The 19157-nt window shown below is 43.6% G+C and overlaps 1 pseudogene; it reads left to right on the top strand.

The window, feature by feature from the left end:
* The first annotated feature begins 5127 nt into the window (after positions 1 to 5127).
* Positions 5128 to 6902, top strand: LOC125553465 (noroxomaritidine synthase 2 pseudogene; annotated as a pseudogene).
* Positions 6903 to 19157: the final 12255 nt, after the last annotated feature.

The following is a 19157-nucleotide window of genomic DNA, read 5'->3' as shown; positions in this document are numbered from 1 at the left end:
AAGCTTGTTTGAACTGCAAGATTGAGAAGCGGTAGCATCAATCTTTATATTATGCTTTTGCACATAATGAACTATAGTTTTGATCAGTTGCTCTTTTCCTCGATTTCTATGTGATTCCCACCTTTCCATCAATTAGTAATGGCAATCATTCAAGGCTGAGGGAGTACATGTATAGTAATTTTACCATCAGGATGAAATAGATTCAAGGGTTCATTATCCTTTTGCCCTCAGTAGTGACCATGTGCTCAGTTTTGCCATCAGATGCGAATTATATTCAGTTTTTCCCTAGTCCGAGCACAGCAACTATGACGAGGCCAAACGGCCATATTTGAGTCCATTCCGTCTGCCGGCGTTAGTGGTTGTGGGTCCGGAGCTTACACGTGGGACCGCGTGCACGTGGGTTCGGAGCTGACATGTAGGCCCGTGCAACTAAATCCCCAAATCATTCTAGCTCACACCCATCCGCCCGGCCGGCTGTCCTACGTCGCCGCCGCCGCCACCTGCGCCGCGGCCAGCACCTGCCCCGCCACCGGCTGCACGGCCTGCTCCGCCGCTACCGCCCTGCGCCTATGCTCCACGGCTACCTGTGACGCCCACCACCTTCCTGCGACGCCACGGGTGGGGCGCCCACCACCTGCTCGATCTGCGGCGCGGCCTCCTTCCGTGCGCCCGGCCGGAGCGCTCAATGGTGGGGGGCTGCTGGAGCTATTTGAACTAGGAGGAAGAACCCTAGGGCGAAATGGTGAGCAGCGGTGACCCCAAATTATTTGGCGAGGTAGGCATCGGGCCGGAGATCCGCCGCGTCCACGACTGGGTTCCCGAGGGGTAAGTCTCGCCTCTTGTTTAGATTGAGCTTAGTTGTGCATTTGAACACTCGATTCGAGTAGGTTTGCCCAATTAGTGTGCTGATTGCGTCTCTGTTTTTCGCCGGTTAGGATGGAGTTGCGGTTTGCTTTCATGGTGCACATTAGAAGGGACCGGTACATGTTCGATGCAAAGGATAAGAAGAAATACCAAGGAGGTTTTGATTATCGGTTGCCAATGGCTAGTAATTGGCGTTTCAGACAATTTGGGGAGGTAATTTGTAGCCAATATCCTTGGGGTTTGCTTGATGAAGTGGTATACAAATACTATAATGGGGAAAAGAATTGGATGACAGTTAGTAATGATGAAGAGCTAGCTACCATGTTTGTTAGGCATAAAGAGAAAGATAATTTTCATGTGAGGCTGCAAGTTGATGTGCTTGAGTAGGCATTTGGACCTAGGATGGCGGGTGCAACATCTCGGGGAGAACCAAGTCGTCGTAATGGCATCTCTAGCCAGAACAGTTCAGTTGGTGCACGACGACGTGGTGGCTCGACAAGTGTGGGCAACAGCAGTAGGGTCCCCCTTGAAGTGGAGCCTGATGGCTACAATTCTGGGGTTGATGAAGAGAAGCTATATTCTGATGTTATTTGGAATTTACGACGGGCACCTCAGACTGAAAACCAAGATGAGGCTCACAATGCAGTCCATGTGGATGATGACGCGATGGGTGAGGACGAAGACCTTGCAGCTGTTGACTGGGACCCTTTGAACCCTCATATGGAAGAAGGTACAGTTTTTGCATCCATGAATGAGTGTAGAAATGCACTTGTGACATACTGCATCAAGGTAGAACGTACTTTCAAAGTGGACAAGAGCGATCAAGTACGTTACAGAGTGCACCGTCTGACTGAGGGTTGTCCATGGAGGCTGCTCGCATCTAAAATGCGGAATAGCACTAATGTTCAGCTCAAAGTGAACCCTTTTAAGCACACATGCCAGGAATCAACCCTTAGGAAGGATACAATCAGTAGAGCGAAGTCAAGATGGGTGGCAGAAGAAGTAAAGAAGTGGGTGAAAGAAAACCAGCAAGTGGGTCCAAAGGAATTGCAGAAGAACATCAAAGATAAGTTCGAGACAGATTTACCATACATGAGGTTGTTCAATGGTAAACAACATGCTATGGATTCTATTTATGGTAACTGGCAGGAAAGTTTTCAATTGTTGTATTCATTCAAAGGTGAAGTGGAGAGGACAAGGCCAGGTAGTATTGTAGATATTGATCACCACACCGTGGAGTACACATTCAAGAGAGTGACAAAGACCCAGGAATGCTTTAGGAGGGTTTTTGTCTGCTTTGAGGCTTGTCGTCTGGGTTTTTTGGCAGGCTGCCGGCCTTATTTGGCTATTGATGCCACTTTTCTCACAGGGAGGTTTAAAGGACAGTTAGTAGCAGCTTGTGCAGTTGATGCACATAGTTTTGTATTTCCAGTTGCCTATGGTGTGCTGGAGACAGAGTCTGAGGAGAGCTGGACTTGGTTTTTGCATAATCTCCGCCGGGCTATTGCACATCCCAATGGGTTGGTCATTCATACAGATGCCTGCAAAGGATTAGAAGTGGCCGTGGACAATGTGTTCCCTGGAGTAGAGCACAGGGAATGCATGCATCACCTTGCTGCAAATTTAATGAAGAAATTCAAAGGAAAGGTGTATACCGACAATTTATGGCCAACATCTTTGACTTGTAGTGTGAAGAAGCACAACTACCACTTGAGGAAGTTATACATGAATCCCAAAGTGAAAGAATACTTGGAAACACACCACTCCAAGTTATGGGCCAGAAGCCAATTCAGTGAAGTGAGCAAAGTTGACTATGTGCACAATAATCTAGCAGAGTCTTTCAACTCAACGATCCGGAAACTAAAGGGTCATTATGTGGTGGATTTGCTTGACAATATAAGGATAGAATACATGCAGAAATTTCATTATTGTGCAGGAATAGCCGAGGCAAAATTCATGGGCCATGATACATCCATTTTGCATCATGCTTTTATATCGATATTTGTTGCATTATGGACTGTTATTTCACTTTATGTCACAATACTTATGGCTATTCTCTCTTATTTTACAAGGTTTACATAAAGAGGGAGAATGCCGGCAGCTAGAATTCTGGGCTGGAAAAGGAGCAAATATTAGAGACCTATTCTGCGCAACTCCAAAAGTCCTGAAACTCCATGGAACGGCTTAAAATAAATAAAGAAAATCCTCGCCAAAGATGAAGGCCAGGGGGCCACACCCTGCTCACGAGGGTGGGGGCGCCCCCCCCCCCCCCCCCAAGGGCGCGCCCCCCACCTCGTGGGCCCCCTGGTGGCTCTCCGACGTCCATCTTCTCCTATATGAAGTCTTTCGATGAGAAAAAATAAGAAGGAACTTTTCGGGACGAGACTCCGCCGCCACGAGGCGGAACCTTGGCGGATCCAATCGAGAGCTCCGGCAGAGCTGTCCTGCCAGGAAAACTTCCCTCCCGGAGGGGGAAATCATCACCATTGTCATCACCAACGCTCCTCTCATTGGGAGAGGGCAATCTCCATCAACATCTTCACCAGCACCATCTCATCTCCAAACCCTAGTTCATCTCTTGTATCCAATTCTTATCTCAAAGTCCGGGATTGGTGCTAGTAGGTTGCTAGTAGTGTTGATTACTCCTTGTAGTTGATGCTAGTTGGTTTATTTGGTGGAAGATCATATGTTCAGATCCTATATGCATATTATTACCCCTCTGATTATGAACATGAATATGCTTTTTGAGTAGTTACGTTTGTTCCTGAGGACAAGGGAGAAGTCTTGCTATTAGTAGTCATGTGAATTTGGTATTCGCTTGATATTTTGATAAGATGTATGTTGTCTAGCCTCTAGTGGTGTTATGTGAACGTCGACTACATAACACTTCACCATTATTTGGGCCTAGAGGAAGGCATTGGGGAGTAATAAGTAGATGATGGGTTGCTAGAGTGACAGAAGCTTAAACCCTAGTTTATGCGTTGCTTCGTAAGGGGCTGATTTGGATCCATATGTTTCATGCTATGGTTAGGTTTACCTTAATACTTTTGTTGTAGTTGCGGATGCTTGCAATAGAGGTTAATCATAAGTGGGATGCTTATTCAAGTAAGAATAGCACCCGAGCACCGGTCCACCCACATATGAAATTATCAAAGTATCGAACGCGAATCATATGAACGTGATGAAAACTAGCTTGATGATATTCCCATGTGTCCTCGGGAGCGCTTTTCCTATTATAAGAGTTTGTTCCGGCTTGTCCTTTGCTACAAAAAGGATTGGTCCACCTTGCTGCACTTTATTTACTTTTGTTACTTGTTGCTCTGTTACCACTTATTTCAGTACTTGCAGAGAATACCTTGCTGAAAACCGCTTATCATTTCCTTCTGCTCCTCGTTGGGTTCGACATTCTTACTTATCGAAAGGACTACGATAAATCCCCTATACTTGTGGGTCATTAGGCCACATTATCATCCCTGCCGTGATGAATAAACTGAAGCAGAAGACAACAGGCTTGAAAATGAACATCACTCTTTGCTCGGCTACCACAGCAGAGATATCGTATTTGGATAAAGAATAGAGGAAATGAAGATATACAGTGGATTTAGAAGCTACAACTTGCAGTTGTAGGCAATGACAGATAACAGGGTTGCCATGCATTCAGATGATAGATTAGAAGTTTTCTTTCAAAAACATAAAAAATAGAAGAGCATCTGACCGAACCACACAATGGATACTGCTTACAATAGTGTGCAGCCGTGGACATCATTCGTAATGACGTTCAGAATGGACGCGGCTGTCCATAACGTCCTTCCTATTTATCAAATTTCGGCCTAACTATTATCAGTTTTGGAATTGCTGCATTACTAGTTACTACTAATAAAAACCCCGGCAAAACCATGGCCCAAAAACAACAAAGGAAGACGTGTTTTTAAACAAGTATCTCCCTTCTTTCTGTATATCACGTATTAAAAAAAAATTCAAAATTCATACACAAACTACACATTTCTATGTGTACGTACACTTTTTCTAGAATTTTTTGAAGGTGTACAAAATCAAGTTTCAGATTAAAAAAAAAGGGCTCCAAAGGAGCTCGGGACATCAAACGCATTGTATAATTGTGCGAATTAATGCCCCCCCCCCCCCCTTCCGGTATTTCGCAAAAAAAAAATTTAAAAAATTTAATGCCCCCATACAATGTGGAAACCTGTGCACATCGCTGCTAGTATATAAATAGGCCAGCGCCATGCCTATTGCAGCATACATCTAAGTAGTTGCATATCTCACACTACTCATAACAATGTCGATTTCGTTCTCGCAAGAGCTGCTCATCCCCACCGTACTCGTGCTTCTTGTTTCCCTGTGCTTGTACTTCAGGTCTAGTAGTAGATCAAAGAATCCATCGGTGCTCCCAATCGACTGGCCAATAGTGCACATGTTGCCGGCATTCATTGCCAACCTCCATAACTTGTGTGACTATTGTGCTGCGAGCCTCGCCGAATCAGGCCACAACTTCAGGATACATCTTCCCCAAGCGCACATGTTCCTCACTTGCGACCCTGTGAACATCCGGCACATCTTCACGACGAACCACACAAACTTCCCAAAGGGCGTGGAGTTCGCAGCCATCTTCGACATCATGGCTGGAAGCTTCTTCACCATTGATGGTGAGCCGTATCATCGGCAGCGTGTGAAATTTCATAGCGTGCTCGGCAACCCACGGTTGGTTGCTAGTATGGTAGCTTGCTGCCGCGACAAGATGGAGAATGGCCTCCTCCCATTGTTCACACAAATGGCGAGCACCGGCACTCCATTCGACATGCAAGAAGTGGTTTCGAGGTTTATGTTTGACCTGGCTGCCACATCGCTCTTTGGTGTGGACACTAGCCTCTTATCCTTGGACATGCCTCCCATGGACGTTGCAATTGCGATGGACACCGTAATGGAGGTAGCCCTTTTCCGGCACATCCTGCCGGCCTCTTGCTGGAAGGCTATGAGGTGGCTAAACATCGGCCCAGAGAGAAAGCTCGATGCGGCACACACGGTGCTACGAGGGTTCGTCACAGATATGATCAAGGAGAAGATTAACAGAGGCTGTATTGGTAATGAAGAGGAGCAAGAAAGTGCAGATATTCTATCTTCCTACATCAACGATCCAGACTATGCCGATGTTGAATTGCTCCATGCGATGCTCCTCGCCTTTATGCTCGCTGGGAAGGACACAATTGGCGTGACCTTGATATGGACCTTCTACAAGCTCGCCCAGAATCCTAAGATTGTATCAATCATCCGCAGTGAACTCTCACCCATTGCATTACACAAAATAGACACGGGTACGGGCGCCATGGTAATCTTTGACCCAGAGGAGACAAAATCCATTGTCTATTTGAGAGCTGTCTTGTATGAGACTCTCAGATTGTACCCACCGGCCCCTTTCGAGCGCAAGACAATGGTTGCCGATAATATCATGCCGAGTGGTCATGAGGTGCACGCCGGCGAAACCATCCTTATTTCACTCCACTCCATGGGGAGGATGGAGGACATATGGGGCAAGGACTGTCACGACTACAACCCGCATAGGTGGCTCTTGGAGGGTAGCAACAAGCTGAGGTATGAACCATCTCACAAGTTCTTGTCCTTCAACTCGGGTCCGAGGATTTGCCCTGGGAAGGAAATCGCTGTTATCCAAATGAGAACCATCGTTGCCACGGTGGTATGGAACTTTGACTTGGAGGTGGTGAAAGGACAGAGTATCGAGCCGAAGCTGTCTTGTACACTACAGATGAAAAATGGGCTCATAGTGAAGCTGAAGAAGCGTGAAATATAACACAAGACTCTCTTTATCTTTAAGCGCATTGATTTTATACTCCAAGGTGTGTGTGTGTGTGTGTGTGTGTGTGTGTGTGTGTGTGTGTGTGTGTGTGTGTGTGTGACAGAAAGAGAGATAGAGTAATTATATACTCGAAGATGTATGAGCTATTCAGCTCCCTCTAATATATATACAGATGAATATATTGTACCTCGTTATCAATTTTAATATACCTCATTATTAGTTACAACATAACCCAAAGTGCGTTATGTCAAAAAATTCATTTGGGTTCATATATATCTACAGATAGAGCTTCTGATCTATCTGAGAGAACATACTTTATTTATATTACTCCCTCCGTTTCTATTTAGACTGCATATAAGGTTTGGTCAAAGTCAAGCTTTGTAAAGTTTGAGTAACTTTATATTAAAAAATAAAAACATTAAGAATATGAAATCAATATTATCAGATGCACCACAAAATGTATTTTCATGCTATATAGTTTTAATATTGTAGATGTTCATTTTTTTATATAAATTTGGTCAAACTCTGTGTAGTTTGACTTTGACCAAATCTTATATGCATGCGGAGTAAAAAGAAACGGACGGAGTACTGCTCAGATGTGAAGTGCAATATGGAAGGCTGAATTTTTGGGTAGGCATGTTTGGTCGTTTCTTTTGGTCATCAAAAATACCGTGCTGGTATAGTTACATGCTGTATTGCCCTTATGTATACCCTGTATAGACGCGGATTATTGAAGAATTATCAAAACTGTGTAAATCAGTTGCCAGAATTAAGGTAGTCAGTATATTATGCATGTGTTGTCAGTGGTTACACTCAACATGTGCAGTTTTCTAGATTTGAGAATAATTTGTAACATGTGAGTAGTTGTGTCAATGGATATTTTTTTGAAAAGGTGGACATCCCCGCCCTGTGCATCAAAATGATGCATACGGCCATTTTATTTAAACGAAACAAAGTGACACAAGGTCTAAAATCCAGTATAGCTCACGGCAGGAGCAAGACTCGAAAATGAAAATCTGAAAATAACTTAAAGCCACGACCAGCGAAACATAGGACTAGATGGCTAAATACCTATCCCATTAGTGGACGGCCATCCAAACCGGTTGTATATATATCCCGTGCTACCGTCTCCCGCTGATTGCACCCAGTAACCAAGAGCTCCCTGCAGTCTGTATGAGTGAGTAACGACCACGTACGGATCCAAGCAGTAACTCTGAAGATAACCTGCAAAAAATTAATGAAGTTCTTTCTATTAAAAATCATATCATTTATGCAGTTCCATATATCCCAGAGTAATGCACATATTCCTATCCAGATACGTCCCGTGATAATAGGCTCTACCCCAGTTAGCCATGTCCCAAACAACATGTCAATGCTAATTGAAGGGTTAATGTTAAATGCTATATGAATCATGTGCCAGAGGAGCTTGGCTAGGGAGCAGTCAATGAAGAGATGTTGAATTGTTTGATCTTGGTCACAAAAACAACATCGAGGACTACCAACCCATCTTCACCTCAGAAAATTATCTGTCGTAAGAATCACCTCCTTATGGACAAACCACATGAAAATCTTGATTCTCAGCGGAACTTTAATTTTCCATATATGCATTGTTCTCGGGATTGGGCCAAAATTAAGCAAATCCAGGTACATAGATTTCAATATAAATATACCATTCTTAGTTAAATTCCATTGAAACGCGTCTGGCTGGTCCAAAAGTTGAACATCCATCAGCCTTCATACCAAATGTAACCAGGAAGTCCAGCGTTCCCCCATAAGGGATCTCCTGAATGGAATATTCAATGGAGACGAGTTTAATACTATAGAAATGTAAGCCTCCTTACATTGTATAATATTATATAACATAGGATACTGAAGTGCTAGGGGCAGATCTCGTAGCCAGGTATCCTCCCGAAATCTGGTAGTTCTACCGTCTCCAACAATAATTTTTACTCTTCGAAAGAAGGTGTCTTTCTTTCTCATTAGCCCCTTCCAGAACGGCGAGTCATTAGGTCTTACGGTTACCTGGGCTAGGGATTTAGTATGGAGGTATTTGTTACGAAGGATATGTGCCCACATACCCTCAAACTTGGTAAGCAACCTATAAAGCCATTTGCTAAGTAGGCATTTATTTTTAATTTCCAAATTCTCAATCCCTAGACCTCCTTGGTCTTTGGGACTGCAAATGATATCCCACCTGGTTAATCTATACTCTGTCTTAACCTCATCACTTCGCCAGAAGAAACGAAATCGATAGAAATCTATCCTTTTAAGTACCCCTACGGGCACTTCAAAGAAAGATAGAAGGAACATAGACATACTTGTTAACAACGAATTTATTAACACGAGCCTACCTCCATAAGACATAAGGTTGCCCTTCCAGCAGCTTAGTTTTTTTTTGAATCGATCCTCAAGACATTTTCATTCTTTATTGTAAAGTATTCGATGGTGAATTGGAATCCCTAGGTAATGAAATGGCAAATAGCCCACTTCAGAAATGAACAATTGTCTATGGGCATCTTGTTCCTCTTTAGCTCACCCAAAGCAGAACAGTTCACTCTTGTGAAAATCAATTTTTAGACCTGACAATTGTTCGAAGAGGCAAAGGACCAGTTTCATATTTTTAGCCTTTGCAAGGTCATGTTTCAAGAACATGATAGTGTTTTCCGTGTATTGTAAAATGGATATGCCCCCATCAACTAGATGAGCGATGAGACCACCTACCTGGCCATTATCCTTAGCCCTACCTATCAGGACTGCCAACATGTCTACCACAATGTTGAACAAGACCGGGGATATTAAATCCCCTTATCTTAAGCCTTTATAGGTCTGGAAATAATTACCAGTGTCATCATTCACTTTGATCCCCATGCTATCTTTTTGGATAAAAGAGTCAACATGTCTCCGCCAGGATTCGGCAAACCCCTTCATATGCATAGTCTGTTGGAGAAAGGGCCATTTGACCTTATCATAACCTTTTTCAAAATCCACCTTTATAGTTGTAAGCCTGAGCGCATAATGGCTAATTCTACACTCCGGCAGGACTTAAACGCACCACCTGGCCGAACAAACTAATCATTATTCAACTCCTGGTAAACTCCCTTGCAAAATAAAGTGATGGTATTAAATTCATTACCGGCTGCATGCATCAAACCTCCGCGTCGCGTCGTACTATCTATTCACCAAACCTCTCCTGGTAAATTCCCTTGCAAACCATAGTAGTAACAAAATTAAATTCGTTACTGCACTACACATCCCCATCCATTCCCGTACTAGCTATTCTCCTTAATACCTTCTAGTAAAATACAGTGGAAACACAGTAACAGAGTTAACATCATTACGGACAACCTGCACTAGTATTCCGTCACGCACTAACATAATTAAAATGGTTACCACTGCATGCACCAATCCTTCGCCGCGCATGCATGAATCCCCGCAGCCCCTAATTCTACAATTACCGGATGCATGCATGAATCCCCGCAGCTCCTAATTCTACAAGTAAATTTCCTAGTACATCCTTACCAGATGCATGCTAGTACTAGTACTGCCTACTCTTTGTAAAATCATCAATGATTAGGAAGAAGATGAAATTGGCATGTCGTATCGTAAAAGGGTGTACAGACTGATAAAACTTTATTAGGTCCTTTTACAAGAATAAATTGATCTTTCTATGTATTGCTCAAATTTTACTATAAAATTATTGTGTTACTACATATTGCTTAATTTTTGTGTTTACACTAGGGGAGGTTTGTATGGCGTGCGTTGGTTGTGCTGGACTGCTGGCTAGAATCGTAACGTGCGCGTGAAGTTGGTTCGAACGGCTGCCTGATTAGTGCGTGAAGTTGGAGCGTAGAATAAGAGTAATGCGCTCAGGGTCATGCAGATGAACTCATCAGGCTAACTGCAAGGCCACCCTCGGCAGATGCAAGAGCAATGTCACCCTCGGCCAGGGCACTCGAAGAGCGATCTCGTCAACAACCACAAGTACTCATCTGCATTTTTCTGATGGTCTGTTTAATTTGATCCTCCTACTAACAAGCAATTGTTTGGTTTTTAGAGTCTTATGACTTTTTTTATAATAACTAGCACAGCGGCCCGCACCACTGCAGCAGCAATATCTTTAATTATTTTAAAGTTTAGATTATGCCTTATGAAATGATGACCCTGAAAAAAATGCTATTACAGTTTTTTTTTCCTTTTCTATCATAATATAGCATTCTAATTTCAGAAGAAATAGAACATGTCATCAATCATCAATCAGTAATTTTGAAGTGAACTACATATGGACTTGCACGTAACTTTGATTTTTTTACATCTTATGTCGATTTCTCTTTTATATATGTGTTTTGATTATTAAATTAATTCTAGGCTACCTCTGAATTGGCCGTAGCTTCGTCATGTGCTGTGACAAAATTTATGTCAATAACATTGGATAACAAATACTCTGCGGCCGGCCAATTTCATTTCCACTGCACACTTCCTATGTGTATAGTGGTGCATCTTGTTGTTTTCTTTTCTCTTCTCTTCAATTTGATAACGTAAATTACGTATGGTCTAAATTCATGATTTGGCTAGATGATAAATATTCATGTGGGTAGTCCCCCCCCCCCCCCCCCCCCCCCCCCTTGCCCCGTACGTGCTTAGGACGCGATAGGGGCGTGACATTGCCACCTCCCCGCAACGTTGATGCGCCCGCTGTTCCGCTACACGCATGAGGGGCCCAAGACTGTAAGGGGGCGTGAGCGGACTCTAGGGATGAGTGAGGCACCTATTGTTTGTCACTCTCCAACTATCCATTTAGTTAGGTATCTCTCTTTTTCCATCCATCCATTTAGTTAGGTATCTCTCTCTCTCAAAAACACACACTTCACTATTGTACAACTACATATATTGTACCTCTATCAGAGTCAATATACAGAGAAGCAGTTGTGCCAGCTAGCATAACAAGCAGATGGACAACTACACATGAGAACTGTTTATATACAGGTTCAAACTATTTCAGTTTTATTGCCGATCGGCATGAAAGCCGGAACCAACGCACAAGAAAACAAAGGATGATGGAGACATGTAGTGGAGGTTGGAGTATAATGTACGTCCCTCTCCTACGTTTGTACTTTTGATTGAGTTGACTGGTGCATGAATTATATATGGTATCCGATGCAAAAAATCTTGAGTTCAAGACACTGCAATGCAAGATTAAAATATGATCATGCATCCTTCATCGATCCTATGTATAAAGACTAAAATAGCCTAGACGTGAGTAGGAGGGCCTCAATCTATCAGTTTAGTTTTGCGGCCAATGTCATAGACTTCAGAGGAGCATAGACGTGCGGGAGAGTGTTGCAGTATGGTGTCCAACCCTCTCCCATAGTTTGGTCTTTTGGATGAGTTGGATGAACATTAATTCAATATGAAGTGCAACATGAATCATTGAATCTAAACCAGTTATCAACACTCTGGTAAGAGCATCAGCTGCGGGCCTGAACAAGTAAAGAGGGTGGCTGTAAGATAATATATGTACTGAACATGAATCATTACCTAATATCCATCCTAGATTATCTTTATTCATATCTGTCAGACTAATATATCACGGGATTGTGATATACTCTTAATCCCCTAAACCGAGGACCATCAAATATATTTGTGATCTCCCTTTTATGGTTAAGATTAGACAGGATTGCACATACTTGTCTATACAATTAAGACGTAATGGAAAGGCCCGGGCGTGGTCTATTCCTTCCCATACTTAGCACTATACATCACCCATCCATCCTATTCATTTATTTGCGTTGCCTTTGCTATCCTAACACTGCGTCCACTATGCCACACAAAATGTCCCCTCGTTCCAGTGCTTGTATTTTTCTTGGTTACTCTCCTCACCAGAATGGATACCATTGCATGAATCTCACCACACACTACATAATAATTCTCGCCACGTTGTTTTCGATGAAAACTCGTTTCCCTTTGCCTCCTCGCGGCCAACTCCTACTGCCTCATATGATTTTCTTGACGACCTTCCTCCCATATTAGTCTAGCAATATCTACTCCCTCCATTCCTAAGTATAAGCCCTATTAAAGATTTCAATATAGACAACATACGGAGCAAAATGAGTGAATCTATATATATATCTGTATGTAGTTCGTATTCAAATCTCTAAAAAGGCTTATATTTAGGACAGAGGGAGTAGCTCTCAATACCTTGTACTGCAATTATGGACGGATGTGTAAACAAAATTGTCCCCTGGTGGCCCTGGTCTATAGATCATGGACAACGCTAACACCCACACGTGTGGTGGGAGCGAAACCCGCCCACACGCCCTATAACAAACATACTGCGTCATGTCACCGCATGCATGCATGTGGGAATCTTTTTGGATTTTCAGTTTTTAAAATGTTTTATCCTTTAAATAAAAAATCCGATTGAAGATCCGTTTTCACCATTAAATCACTCGCGACGAGATCTTCGGAACTAGATCTCATATCAATATATTTCGATGAATTTTTTTTGGCTAAAAGTTGCCATGTCTATTGCACATGAATTGTCATGGTGTTTACACTGAAGTTGCCATGATATGTTTCAACTATTTTCTTCTACATTTAAAAGTAAATTTTAACATTTATAAAACGGGGAATTAAGAAATTAGACTTGCCATGAACCATAAACTAAAATTGCCATGATACAAGCATTTAAAATTGCCATGGTTCATACAAAAAATAATTTTCATGGTCAAAGTACTGGAGTTGCCATCATCAAAATAATAAAATTGCCATGCTCTACAAATTGAAATTGCCACATGGCAACTTTAGTTTAAGCACATGGCAACTACAGTGTGAGCATCGTGGAGTATAAAATTGCCATGCTCTACAAATTGAAATTGCCACATGGCAACTACAGTGTGAGCATCGTGGTAACTTTTGGGCAAAAAAAAAATTCGTCGAAACATATCAACATGGGGTCTAGTTTTGAAGATCTCATCGAGACGGATTTAATGGTGAAAACCGATTTTTAATTCAATTTTTAATTAGGATATAAAATATTTTTAAGCCGAAAACCAAAAAGATTCCTACTGATGTCATCTGTTCACATGTGGTAAAATGAGTGATAAAGAAGGCGTGTGGGTGATGTGCAAGATGCCATACATGTGGGCGTTAGTTTTTCTCTAGATCATTATACGACAAAAAATTATAGGGGAGGTGCAACATATATGACGGAAAGACAGCAGAGCGTTGATTTTCATTGATAAAGAAGAAGGTAAGGTACATGGTAAACCGGAGGCCCAAGGAGAACAAAACTGGCGTGGCTGGCATTAGTCCACCCTGTACACAGAAGTGATCTAGCGAACTCAAGGTGGCTCAAAGAAAGCTGACATCGGTGCGAGCCCAGCGTGTTGCCAGGTCCTTGCCTCATCGATGATGCGGCCATGAACCTACTCGGCCGAGGAGGAGACGTGATTGAAAACTCTCGCGTTCCGCTCCTTCGAGATGCCCCATGACACAAGCAGTCAAGAGGCCTTCCAAATAGCCCATCTCGGCCGTGGTAGCCCGGCAGTTTGTCGTCTGAATCGCAACCGCAGCGAGCAGTCTGTGGGCATAGGCAGCGCAGTGAACGGCATGCCTAGCGAGGATGCGGTCCTCTCCCACGCGTCCGCGGTGAAGGGGCAGGCCGCAATCATGTGGTGGGCTGTTTCCGGCGCGGCCTGACATAGCGAGCAGATCGGGTCGTGTTCGATCCTTCGCTTGGCCAAGTTATCCGCCGTCATAATCCTCCCTTGCAACAGTAGCCAGGCGAAGCATTTAGCCCCGGGAGATGCTTTTGCCTTCCAGATTATGGCCTTATCGTTGGTTTGAATGCTGCCCTTAAATTGCATCTTGTATGCAGAAGCCGCCGTGTATTCGCCGGACGCTGTCCACTTCCAGGCAATCCGGTCTTCGACGTTGTCATTGGTGGTGATGCTCGTAGCAGCCTCCCAGAGATCACAGAGCTCGTGTAGAATCGTCAGCGTGGGGTTGGGCTTGAGAAGCGTCAGCCAATGGCTGTCAAGCATCGCTGCTCTGAAGGATAACCGTTTCCCGTTGCAGTGCTTGTACAGGTTGGGCCAGCAATCGGCCGGTCTGTTTCCCGTAGCCCAATGCAAGCGCCAGAACGACGCCGTTCGCCCATCGCCGATGCAGATTGTTGACGAGGCACGGAATACAGCCTCCGCGTCGGGGTCACTCGGCAGGATCAGATTACCCCAAGTCCGGTCTCTATCAGTCCATGTGAGCCAACACCAACGGGCCCGTAAGGCGCTTCCCTGTCTCTGCAGGTCATGGATGCCCAGCCCTCCGAGCTCTCGAGGCCGACAGACATTGCTCCATCTTACTAAGCATTTACCAGCCGGGGAAACCTCATCCGCCGCCCAAAGGAAGCCCCTACGCAGCCTATCCACCATCTTGATGGACCACTTTGGCGGCGCAATCGGCATTATCCGATAAATTGCCATTGCAGAGAGGGTGGTTCTAACCAGTTCAATTCTTCCCGGCAGTGCAATCAGCTTGGCTTTCCACCCTCTCAATCTCTTGGACAGACTGTCAAGGGCCGGCTGCAGGTCCTCCCATCGCAGGCGCCCATCAGTTAGAGGCAAGCCAAGGTAGGTCACCGGGATCTTCCTAATGTCACAGTCAGATTCCTCGACCACACACTCGGCCTCTCCATCAACCGTCACTGCATCTGATGGGCGTGGCGGTGCTCTTGGACCAATTTACTCGAAGGCCGGAGACCCATTGGAAGCAGGAGAGCAACTCGATAGCAGCATGGAGCTCGGTTTTGGATGGGTTGAGGAAGGGCACGGCATCATCAGCGTATATATATATATATATATATATATATATATATATATATATATATATATATATATATATATATATATGGATAGGCGGTAGGTCCAGCAGAAATTCCCATGAAACACTATCGAAAGCTTTTGCAATGTCCACTTTCAACAGGATGGCTGGCGTTTTTCGAGCTTTCAGAGTCTTGATCATGGCCTGAACATACATGAAGTTGTCGAGTATTGACCGGTTCTTGATGAATGCGCTCTGACAGGGGGAGATGAGGTTGTGCATCAGCGGCTGGAGGCGCCTGGCAAGGATTTTAGCAATCAGCTTTGCAAAGCTATGAATTAGGCAGATTGGTCTAAATTCCGTCAGTTTTGTCGCTCCTTCCAACTTGGGGAGGAGGATCATGATGACGGTGTTAAGAGCATGCAGATTTGAAGCGTTCAAGCTGCCAAACTTGTTGATCGCTGCCATGACATCTCGTCTGATGGTCTGCCAGCAACGTTGATAGAACAGCCCCGTAAACCCATCTGGTCCAGGCGCCTTGTCCGGACTAGTGTCATTAATTGCTTCTAGAACTTCCTCTTCGGAGAAATCTTCTTCGAGCTGGCTCATGGCATGTGTACTAAAAGTGTAGCCAATCTGGGAGAATAGTAGCTGATTGGAACGCTCGGCCGGGGAGCCAACCAGTCCATGGAAAAACTCCCAGGCCAGTCTCAACTTATCCTCTTGCCCGACGTATAGCTGCCCCTCGTGCTGAATTGTCTGGATGTAATTCTTGCGTCGTCTTGCCAAGGCCTTCAGATGAAAAAATTTGGTGCATGCGTCTCCTTCCTTGATACCGCGAACCCTAGACTTCTGGCGCCAAATCGATCTCTGTAGCGCACTGATCCCCAATAGCCGCACCTTGAGGTTGTTTCTGAACCGGTGCTCCTCTGGTGTGAGGGCCCGGTTGTCTCTGGCTTTCTCAAGTCTGTATATTAGCTAATTGATCACATCCATTGTTTGGCCAAGGGAGGAAGTAACATTGCCAAACCATCTTCTACATATAGTTTTCCCTTTGGCGAGATAATGTGTAACTGTACTGATATAAAGTAGTCTGGAAGGAGAAAATACTGGCCCTCACCAAAAAAGAAGAAAAGAAGCCAAGCTACCAGTAAAAGATCCATACAATCTCTAGGATATATGCCTTGCTTGACCTCAGAAAAACAAAGAAAAAAAATGCTCAGTATCGTCACAGATTCTAGAGGAGGCGTCCGCACTATTTCTTGGCAAACTCTTCATTAGATGGACAATCCGCATGTCTGCGCAGCTGTTAGGGTGAAGGAAGGGCAGCAGCTAGTAGACAGAGAACTGAGCCAACAGAGTAGCTTAACTGAAGGAGAGCAGAACAGCGTAATAACTGAAGAAGAAGAGGAGAGCTAACTGAAGAGTTCAGCGCTAGAAGCAGAGTTCAACTCAAAAATACCATTTTTTTTAAAAGGACGGTCACCCCGGCCTGTGCATCGTACTACATGCAGCCATGTTATTAAGCAAAAGTACCAAAATTTATGTGCTTCAGTAGATGCTCACATGGAGCTAAAAAGAAATGAAACGCACATAAAAGTTGCCACAACCGGTGAAAATAGGACGAGATGACTAAACAGTTAGCCTATTATTGGATTGCCATCCAAACCCGATTACAAATACCCCGTGCTACCATCTCCCACTAGGTACACCCAATAGCCAAAAGCTCTTTCGCTTCCATAAGAGTGAGTAATGACCACATACGAATCCACGCAATGGCGTTGTAAATAACCTGCAAAAAAGTTATACGAGTTTGTCTATTAAAAATCATACTATCATTTCTGCAGTTCCATATAGCCGAAAGTAATGTGCATACTCCTATCTGAATATGCCCCAGAGTGTTTGGCTCGACTCCATTTAGTCACGTCCCAAATAGCGTGTTTATACTATACTTGGGGCTGACATGAAAGGCTATATGAATTGAACGCCATAAAAGTTTGGCAAGAGCATAATCGAGAAAGAGGTGCTTGATAGTTTATCCTGATCACAAAAGCAACATCGTTTACTATCCTCCCATCTTTGCTTTGCCAAGTTATGCTAGTCAGAATAACATCCATGTAAACAAACCACATGAAGATTCCGATTCTTAAAGGTACTTTAATTATTAAAGTATGTAATGATTTCAGAATTGGACAAGAATCAATTAAGTCTAGATGCATAGATTTCACTAAAAAAACTCCATTCACGGATCGTCTACTGTTAATCATATCTGGCTCATCAGAGAGGTGAATGTCCATCAGCCTCCCCATGAGATGAAGCCACGTGTCCCATCGGTCTCCTACTAAGGACCTCCTGAACTAGATATTTAGAGGAACAAACTGTAATATTGTAGCAACATAAGGGTCCTTACGTTATACAAAATTATAAAGATACGGATATTGTGTGGCTAGAGACGTCTCCCCTAATCATGTATCCTCGCAGCATCTAGTCGAGTTACCGTACCCAATGATGAATTTGGTCCTATTGAAAATGTCTGCTTTCGCCCTCATTAACCCCTTTCAAAAATGTAAATCATTGGTTCTTACGGTAACCTAGGCCAAGGACTTAGATTGCAGATACTTATTATGCCCACTCTGCAGCCACGTATCTTTGGTCTCAACCAAAAGCCTGTACAACTATTTAATGAGCATACATCTATTCTTTACCTTTAAATTCTCAATCCCTAGCCCACCCTGATGCTTCAGTTTACGGATAATATCCCACTTGGTGAGCCTGTATTTTGTCTTTATTTCATTGCATTGCTAGAAAAATCGTGATCTATAGAAGTCTAACTTTTTCCGTACCCCTACAGATACTTCAAAGAAAGACAATAGGAATATCAGCATATTTGTGAGTACTCATTTTATCAGTACCAACAGACAACCATAAGACATAAGCTTACCCTTCCAGCAGCTTAGTCTTTTTTCAAATCGATCTTCAATAAACTTCCACTCCGTGTTGGATAGCTTGCAAAGTTGAATTGGTATGCCCATATGGGTAAACGGTACTGAACCCAGTTCACAACCGAACAATTGTCTAAAAGCATCTTGTTCATCTTCGGCTCTCCTAAATAGAACAATTCACTTTTGTTAAATTATCCTACGTAAGTGGTTTGCCTACTCGGCTTAGAAGCTTTTTTCTCTAGTGTGCAGTGTAGAGCCTATATATGACGGCTGAGCTTTGTAATTTGTAGTCTGGCTAGGCCAGTGTAGACATTTTTTTCCCATGTGCTATTGCTGCTCATGTCAAGAAGAGGAAAAAAAATTAGAAACAAGAACCAACAACTGAAACTCAAGTCATGACAATGTCTAATTGTCTATTTTCACACCTCAGTTTTGCAAATCCAAAGGAAGAGGAAGGAGCACACAAGAATAATAGGCATGGGAGGTGTCGGGAAAGTTCCAAAACAAATGTTGGACCCTAGTTGTATAGAGAAACACTAGTTTAGGCCGTCCTCCATGTCCCCATGCCCAATGCTCCAAGATGCTCATTTCTTCCTCTCCCCGACTTGAGTTCACATTCCTATTACTTGAGACTATATGTGCACATTTGTTAACATAAATCCGCAAGCTAATTGGAAAAGAAAGGAAGATCTAAGAACAATAGG

The sequence above is a fragment of the Triticum urartu genome, chromosome 4A, assembly GCF_056163025.1.
Source record: "Triticum urartu cultivar PI428250 chromosome 4A, HENAU_Tu73, whole genome shotgun sequence".
NCBI classification, from domain to species: Eukaryota; Viridiplantae; Streptophyta; class Magnoliopsida; order Poales; family Poaceae; genus Triticum; species Triticum urartu.
Note: the sequence above shows the minus strand (reverse complement) of the source record. Positions and strands in the feature narration are given on the sequence as shown.